General features: G+C 42.7%; 1 long non-coding RNA gene across 1 annotated transcript; it reads left to right on the forward strand.

The window, feature by feature from the left end:
* The first annotated feature begins 3,233 nt into the window (after positions 1-3,233).
* LOC311063473 lies at positions 3,234-4,626 on the forward strand. The gene is made up of 3 exons (XR_014602593.1): positions 3,234-3,358; positions 3,668-3,747; positions 4,222-4,626. It is a non-coding gene; the product is annotated as an uncharacterized lncRNA (long non-coding RNA).
* The last annotated feature ends 4,248 nt before the right edge of the window (positions 4,627-8,874 follow it).

The raw sequence follows: 8,874 nt of genomic DNA on the forward strand, positions 1-8,874 counted from the left end.
AGGAGTAAGAGCAAAAAATATGTATTACAAAACTCAGCCTCCTGGTGGCGATCTAAAAGGTTTATGTGAAAAATGTGGCATTTCTTCCTGGGCCAAGTGGGAATCTCTGTGGAAAATTTCACGGAAATGGCATGCTGCGTTCATGATTTGAGGCATTTTGTTCATAATGTACCAATCCTGTAAACTTTGGAAGCCAATTTTAGCCATTCATGATGGAATATGGAAAATCAGATCTGTGTTGATCACATGGCCATAGAGATACTGTGTACCGATTTGCATGGTTTTTGGACCAAATATGTAGGAGTAATAGCAAAAGTAATGTGAAAAAATTGGGCCAGAGGTTCTGAATTGGCATCCAGGGACTGTGTGTGCACAGTTTCACAGCGACCGGGCCAACGGTTCCGGAGATTAGCTGGTAACGGACATACAGGACACACACACACACACGGACAGACGGATGTACGGACGGACAGGGGGCAAAACAGGAGGCCATAATAACCTACCTGACCTGGCGGAGACTTGTGCTCCGAGGAGCACCTTTTCTAGTTTTGAATGTGTTATTGATTGCTCGCTTTAGATCAGTTAATTATCTTGTGCATGCTTCATCTTAGCCCCATACCGGCTAACTTCCTGAAAGACTGCACTATTGTTGACTCTGATGTCACTACTGGTGTTAGATTGTCAAATAGTTAGCATACCAGACGACATTCCCAGAGATGTTATATCACTAATACTAAAGAAGAATTGCATTCAAAAGATAAACAGGACAGATACAATCTGTCAATCTGTAGTTCTGATCAAAACTTGTCTGCAATCATTCTATTTGTCACATTCCCGGTGCGTAAGGATCTAAACATTTTAACGTACATCGGCCATGTAAATTGGAACCCATGCCAGGCAAAGGGTATTAGTGATTTATTATGCTATTGATAGGCCCAAAGTACAGTAGGCCTCTTCTTATGTTTGCAGGACAAAGTATAGAATAGGGCATTCATGTATGGCCTATTTATGGGCTGCTCCTCTATAGCATTCCATATACCCATCTCCCCCCTTTATGACACTTTATTGCACTCATGAACTCAATTTCCAACATACACATTGCTATCGTTTGGGGTACTTCCTCTTTCTCTTCTCCACTATTGACACACCATGTTATTTCTGAGGTGTCACTGAGCGGTGGTCGAATGAACTTCCATGTCACATGAACTCTCTGAAATGATGCTTCATTCCTCTCACAGTAACACACTGGAAGGATGTCCCTGAGATTTAGGAGTTCAGGTAGGATTCAGTATTTCAATTCCTTTGGTACAGTTCCATGCTGCTCTAAAAATCCTCCTGGAAACTATACTATTCCTTGTGACCTTTCTGTATTATAGCTTGTTAGTTTGTGAATGAAATGAAAGGCAACTAGAAAAAGAGCACAAGTCTCCGCCAGGTCAGGTAGATTATTGTGGGCTCCTGGTGGCGCTATAATAGGCCAATGTGAAAAGCGTGCCATTTCTTCTTAGGCCTTGCACGACAATCGGACACGGCATTCATGATTTGAGGCATTTTGTTCCAAAAATGTGGTTTGCTAAATTATACCTGCTGGTGGCGCTATAACAGGCCAATGTGAAAAGGGTGGAATTTCTTCCTCGGCCTAGTGGGAATGTGCGTGCAAAATTTCACGGAAATCGGAGGAATTTTGTTCAAAAGGGACCCATCCTGCAAACTTTAGAAGGCAATGTTAGCCAAGAAGGATGGAATATGAAATATCGGACACATCCATCTTGATCACATGACTATAGAGATACTGTGGACCGATTTGCGTGATTTTTGGACAAAATCTGAAGGAGTAAGAGTAAAAAAATGTGTTTTACAAAACTCAGCCTCCTGGTGGCGCTCTAAAAGGCATATGTGAAAAATGCAGGTCAAAGGTTTTTCCTTGGCCTCTAGGGAGTGTGCGTGCAAGGTTTGACGCAGATCGGTGCAGTTATAGCTAAAAACGTGAATTGGCCTGTTATAGCGCCACCATGAGGCTGATGTGAACGTTTTCAAGTGGCATTTCTTCCTGGGCCAAGTGGGAATCTCTGTAGAAAATTTCACGGAAATCGCATGCTGCGTTCATGATTTGAGGCATTTTGTTCCAAATGAACCAATCCTGCATACTTGTGAAGTCAATTTTAGCCAATCAGGATGGAATATGGAACATCGGACAGATCCGTGTTGATCACATGGCTATAGAGATACTGTGTACCGATGTGCGTGTTTTTGGACAAAATCTGTATGAGTAATAGCAAAAAATGTGTTTTGCAAAAGTCGGCCTCATGGTGGCGCTATGACAGGCTGATCTGAAAAATGTGGGGCAGAGGTTCTGCTGTGGCATCCAGGGAGTGTGTGTGCGCAGTTTCACAGCGACCGGGCCAACGGTGGCGGAGATTAGCTGGTCACAGACAGAAGGACGGACAGACACACACGGACGGACGGACGGAGGGCAAAACATACTCTCTCGCCATGCCTTTCGGCCTGGCGGAGACAATGAAAACCATCATGCAAGATGACTGGTGAATTAAAGTCACTGAAATGTATACCATAGAGAGGCTAATATCTGAAATGTCTACCATAGAGAGGGTAATATTTTCTCTGAGAATAATGTAATGATGAAGCAGCAATACGAATATTGTTCACGGTGGATTAATGATAACCTGACCCTGCCAGAGGTGGCGGTATTGAGTAACCAGGTTCCTCAAGACAGCTACATCTGAGATCGCTCAAGGGGTTGAGCTAACACCGTACCGCTCCCGGTACGGACCAATCAGCGTGAGCTAAGGGATGTGACGGATGTGACGCCATATAGAAGCGGCTGTTGTTTTGTAGTTTCTTCACTAGTCAACATGGCCGCTACCATGAGCAACACCGATATGACGATAGATGCTGCAATAACATTAGTTATTTCTCAACTGGACAATATTTCTTCTTTGAAAGAAGAGCAAAGTTTGGCACTGAAGGCTTTTCTGCGTGGAAAAGATGTTTTTGCTCTCCTCCCGACTGGCTTCGGCAAGAGTTTAATTTACCAACTAGCTCCACTGGTAGCGAAAGAACTGGGGACGAAGCCGAAGCCTATATTGATCGTCGTGTCTCCTTTGACTGCCCTCGTAGCAGATCAAATCAAAGAGGCTACGAATCTGGGACTCTATGCTGCGCAACTCGTAGATAATGCAGCACACACCGACATCCTCGACGGCCGATGTCAGCTGGTCTTTGGCAGCCCGGAGACATGGTTACTGGAAGATAAATGGCGTGATATGCTTTCCTCACAAGTGTATCGTGAAAACCTACTGGGCATTGTCGTCGATGAAGTTCACGTCGCATACAAATGGTAAGCTAAACGCCGTTAAATGGCTGTATAGTGTAATTGTTACACTACACATACACTGTAATGTTAAACTGTAAAACAAAACAGAGCAGCGTGTTTCTAAATACGGTTACAGTAGTTCAAAGACGAAGTGTTGTAACATTTATGTTTTACTTAGGTCAAACATTATATTATAAACAATAAGCTAACACACACAGACAGACCAAATGTTAAACACAGATCTTACTGTAACTGTATTGTTGTAATGCAACTATGCACGTTACTATTGCTGCTACCTAGACTCAATGTAGGATTTCTTTTTCTTTCAACCAGGGGACTGGGAGCAAACGGGAAGCCAGCCTTCAGAGAAGCCTTTTCCAGGCTGAATGAACTAAGATCCATAGTCAAAGAAGGTGAGTTTTGAAACACAGTAATGCTACATGATTAAATACATGATTAATTAATATATCAATCCAGAAAAGGGGCATTGATTGTGTTTGGAAGGGGGGCTGCATTGTGCTGCTACCTGAGGGGGTTAATGTTGGGGGGGGGGGGGGGGGGGGGTTGTGTGTGCATTAGGCTGGCAACCTGGTTAGGTTAATCCCCCTATTTTTAATGTTAGGGGGGAGGCTAACCCCCCTGTTTAGCCAGGTTAGGGGGAGGGGTGTTTACACTACAGGAGCAGATCATAGAAGTTGGTGCTGTCCAAGTGTAGTTATTTGTCATGTAAAGAAAATACAGTATGGAAATGTCAGTCTTTACCTGAAGCTACCCGATAACATAAATAACCTAATTATTTCCCCTTTATAACACTATAGAAAGTGTAGCCCACAGCAGTTCTTCATTAATGCTTGTTTGCTGATACATGTGCACTTATTGTCTTTCAGGTTTACCTGTTTTAGCGTTGACAGCATCTGCTGATAACAAGAACAGAGGCCGTGTGACCAGGATGCTGAATATGGAGGAGGCAACTCTCGTGACTGTTAGCCCAAACAGGAAAAACATCAGGCTGGGACTGAGTCGGGTTCCTGCTGATAACTTGAACTGTATGGACTGGGTAGTAAAGGAGGTCAAAGATAAGGGTCTATCAATGTCTCCCATCATAATCTATTGCAGAACACTGAAGTTAGTTGGGAGAGTGTTCACCTATCTTAAAGCAGAATTGGGAGAAGATGCTTGGGTTAACAGAGACCAGGATCAGAAGGCTGAGAACCACCTTATAGGAATTTTCCACAGCAACACACTGTCAAAGTACAAAGACAGAGTTTTGGCCTCCTTTAGTGGAGAGGGAGAGGGGAGCTGCCGAGTGGTTGTTGCAACAACAGCTCTTGGGATGGGCTTGAATTTCCCTAACGTTTCTCATGTTTTAATGTATGGTTTGCCAGTGGATGTTGAAGACATTGTTCAAAAAGTTGGAAGGGCTGGCAGAAATGGGTTACAGTCACATGCAATTTTGTATGCTATAAAAAAAACTGTAAGTGCTGGTCCAGAAGTGAAAGAACTGATACACACTGGCACTAAGAGCTGCTTTAGAAAAGCACTGTACGGCCATTTTGAAAACCAGCCAACAAGTGTAGAGCCAGGGCATGTCTGCTGCAGCTATTGCCACTCTGTATGTTCATGTGCAGGTGAAGATTGTGACGAGCCTAGCCCCAAACATGAGGTAATAGAACAAAATGCTGGCATGCAAGGGAAATGTAGAGTGGTAACACAAGAGGACAAATCTCTTATCCGGGAAATGTTAGAGGAGTATATGAGTTGTTTAGAAAAAGACACAGCACATGTCTACACTAGCAAGTCAGCATGTACTGGTTTCAGTGCTGAGCTCATAGATGCAGTTGTAGAACGCTGCACACACATATTTGACTTGTCTTACATTCTTAGAAACCTTCCCGTATTCAGAAAAAAACATGCAAGAGAAATTCTGCTAATCATCAATGAAGTCTTTGGTGACATTGAGGATGTAGAGCCTTCTTCTCAAGAGGATAGCTTCACTGAGCCAGACATCGATTATACAGGGTATTTTGATGAAGATGATGAGGACTTTGAGATGGGAACACAGCACAGCAGCTCAGAATCGTCTGACGAATAAGCAGTTGGCCATTAAAGGCTCTTATAAGACTCACATTGGTTGTCAATTAAAGCTGTGGTATGCTCATGATTAAAATTGTTTTGTATGTAATTTGAACATAAGCAAGTGATTAAAAGTTTGTCGCTGCAAAAAATCTGGTGTCGTTTCTTTTCCAGGTATGCAAATATATCACTTTTAGATTGATAACCTTTTATCACAAAATAAGTACATCATTGTTTTACATCTGTCCTGGTATAATCTCTCAAGAACAGATTCCGACCTGCGGTGGAATCTGTCGGAGCGGTTCGTCCTAACCAGTGCGCATTGGCTACAAGTGGGCGTGCCTTCAGATCAGGAAGTGGGCCGCGCTTTACCCAATCAAATGTAGTGGGCGGGATTCACGTGTCCATCCACCATGATCCACCCTCCCCCCCTCGAAACTAGCCGAAACTAATTTAACAATAGCGTCCTCGGAGCGGACAAAACCACGGAAAGATATTCACATTTTAAATTACTCTTTCATCATAGAAACAAGTGGGCTTATAACCAAAACCATCCATGTTCTCTGGGAGAAGTGGTGTTAGTGTTCCGTGTAGAAATATTGTTAGTGGGAATGAAAACATGGTCGCACCAACCGGAAGTGATGCGCTATAGGCAGACATGAAACCGGTGTTTCCCTGCGCTCTAGTCTAACATTATACTCCTGCCAGACTCCACAGAATATCAGAAAAGCAGAGGTCGCTGTTTTTCATTTTCTGTGGGGTCTGGCTACGCGAGACTAGTCCTGGTACTGTATGTCACCCTTTTCACTATGCATGATGACTCTTAGGGACGTTTCTCACTATGGTTTCGCGTGCGCACTCCAGACCGGTCCGTTTCCGAGTGCGCTTGGCTGGCCCGCATTCACACTGGCCAAGACTCTAACGCGCCCGAGAACACTTGCATATATACCCCCGATCCTATAGGTGGCGGCATGCACATAGTGCTTCGCCAGTGGACACAGACGTCATCAACTATGCGACAATGTTTGTGCTGGTCGCGCATAAATATAGGGTTGACGCTGGGGAGAGGGTCAGGAGCGCACTGAGCGCACAGAAGTCAAGGCACAGACTGCGGTGTTGTTGGCGCGCGTGTTGTTGACAGACAACGGATGCACGCTTATGAGAAACAACACAAATAAAACCTGGTGAAACACAACGCGCAAGATGAGGATACAGGAAACATTCAGTCTAAATGTCCAGTTTGCTAACCTTCACAACAACTACTACTTTTGTATTTGAAACCTTACATTTCTCTAAATATTATAAACTTTCACGACAGCTTAAGTACAAAAATATATCATTTATGAAAAGGCAACTAGCCTATACAGTGAAGTCGGACTGAATGACTGAAACCTTGTATTGTGAATTGTACTTCCATGTACTGTTTCTCATGTCTTACTAAATAAAGTAACATCTTTTCTTTTTTTACTCTCTTTGTGTGGGGATTATCTGGCACATGTATGTATCTGTTATGAAAGAGAAATTGCATCATGAGTGAAACGGCTATAGTCCATGGGAAACCATAAACCTACGTAGGCCTACATCTAAATGAGTTACCATATTTACTTACAAATTTCAAATTACAAAGCCTTACAAGCTATATATTTCTGGGATGCATAGTAGTTGAAACTCCACAAGATATCCACAAGATATACTATTATATATATATATATATATATATATTGTTGCTGTCATTATATGGCCATGACACGGCCTCTCTTTCTATCTCGCGCTCTCATTCTATTTCTGTATGTAATGTTTTATATAAATAAATAAATAAGTTTTATATATAAATATTGCGGGTTTTAGCGCATCATCCCGCGGGTTCATTTGGTCATTTAATGATAAAATTAACCCACGGGATGATACTAAATCTTTCATCATCCCGCGAGTTCATTTTATAATTTAATGATGAAATTAACCCGCGGGATCCGGCCATGGTTGAACCCCTGTGGATTGATCTGCGACGTGTTTTTGTTGACTGTTTTTGTCGAGTTTATATACCGTCACCTTTTACAAATAGCGGGCCACTTCCGTCAAACGATACGCTTGCTTTCACATTGCAGTGTACCGTCCCCGAGGACGCAAGAATCGCACCCGAGACTACCTCCCGAGGTGGTTTCGGGTACGGAACGGCGATCCGTTTCGGGGAACGATGCGCAACATTCACACTAGCGCGAAACCTTCCAAGCGGTCTCGAGTGCGCACCCAGGACCATAGTGTGAAACCGCTGTAAATCCCTGCTTTTCCCCCCCATGTTAAAATTGATTGTTTCAAATCATTAGGCTAGAGGCATTGATCAGTTTGCCATTTTACACATGGGATCCAACTTTGATACTGTACAAACATGTTATGATGTTGTTTTAGAAAGTAAACATGAACAAGTGAGGCAAATTAAAATATTTATTTACAAAAAAACAACTAAATGCTATAGTTGCGCATACTCAGGTAGGGGAAAATCACAACAATATATATATATAACAGGATTATAAAAACAATACAACATGCGTAGCCTATATTCAATAGGGTCCCAACTATTTACACTCTCATATCCCTTTCAAGTACCCTTTGTTAAACAGTGCAAATTCACAGTGCAAATTCGAGATACATATTTTCTGTGTGAAAGTAATGAGAAAAATAAAGATGCACTTGGTCCAGTCATTGATGAACAGCAACAGTGAATTATTGCAACATTTTTGACTACTTGGCAGCAGTTATTGCACAGACTTTTATAGCACAATGATATATACGTTATCTAAAGTGTATCGTGGACATGTTGAAAGACTGTGCTATATTATTGACTGACTCAGACTCAAGAGTAAAACGCTTTAACGCTGAGAGGAGAGTTTGGTGACCACAGGCAGGATGCCTCAGGTGACGTCGGTGTTTCTGCTGTAGCGGTAGCCGTTTCTGTTGGTCTTCTGTCTTTGTCCTCTTTTTCCCATCGCCTTAAAATGGAAAAATTGTCTTCCATTCTTTGAAGCAAGCGAAGACATGACCTACACATCCGACACGATACGGAGGGGTCTTTAAACAGTGTTAAACCCATAGACTGTAAGGTTATACCTAACGCTATCAGGCGTTCGTTAATACTTGTTTCGTTTGCAGGCTTAGGCTTATCAAATATCTTCCTTGTACCCGTTAAAATACCTTTTATGCGCAGATTCGTGTTACAAAAACGGCAAAAATCTCCGACCTCCATGATAACTTTTTTTTAGCAACTTCTTGAGAGTTCTTGTTGTGGTGAAATACTGGACTACGATGTTGACTTCCTGGTGTCGCGCCGAACATACGTCACGTAGACACATCGATATGATTGGTTGTGTTTGCACGCACACACGGTGATAGACAGACGGTCCCATCCAATCATCTACCAAGTATCTTGAAAAAAAGGAACAGCCCCGTCATCGAATTGGCTCCCGAGATCC

The sequence above is a fragment of the Gymnoscopelus microlampas genome (genome assembly GCF_963454915.1).
Source record: "Gymnoscopelus microlampas genome assembly, chromosome: 16".
Taxonomy (NCBI): Eukaryota; Metazoa; Chordata; class Actinopteri; order Myctophiformes; family Myctophidae; genus Gymnoscopelus; species Gymnoscopelus microlampas.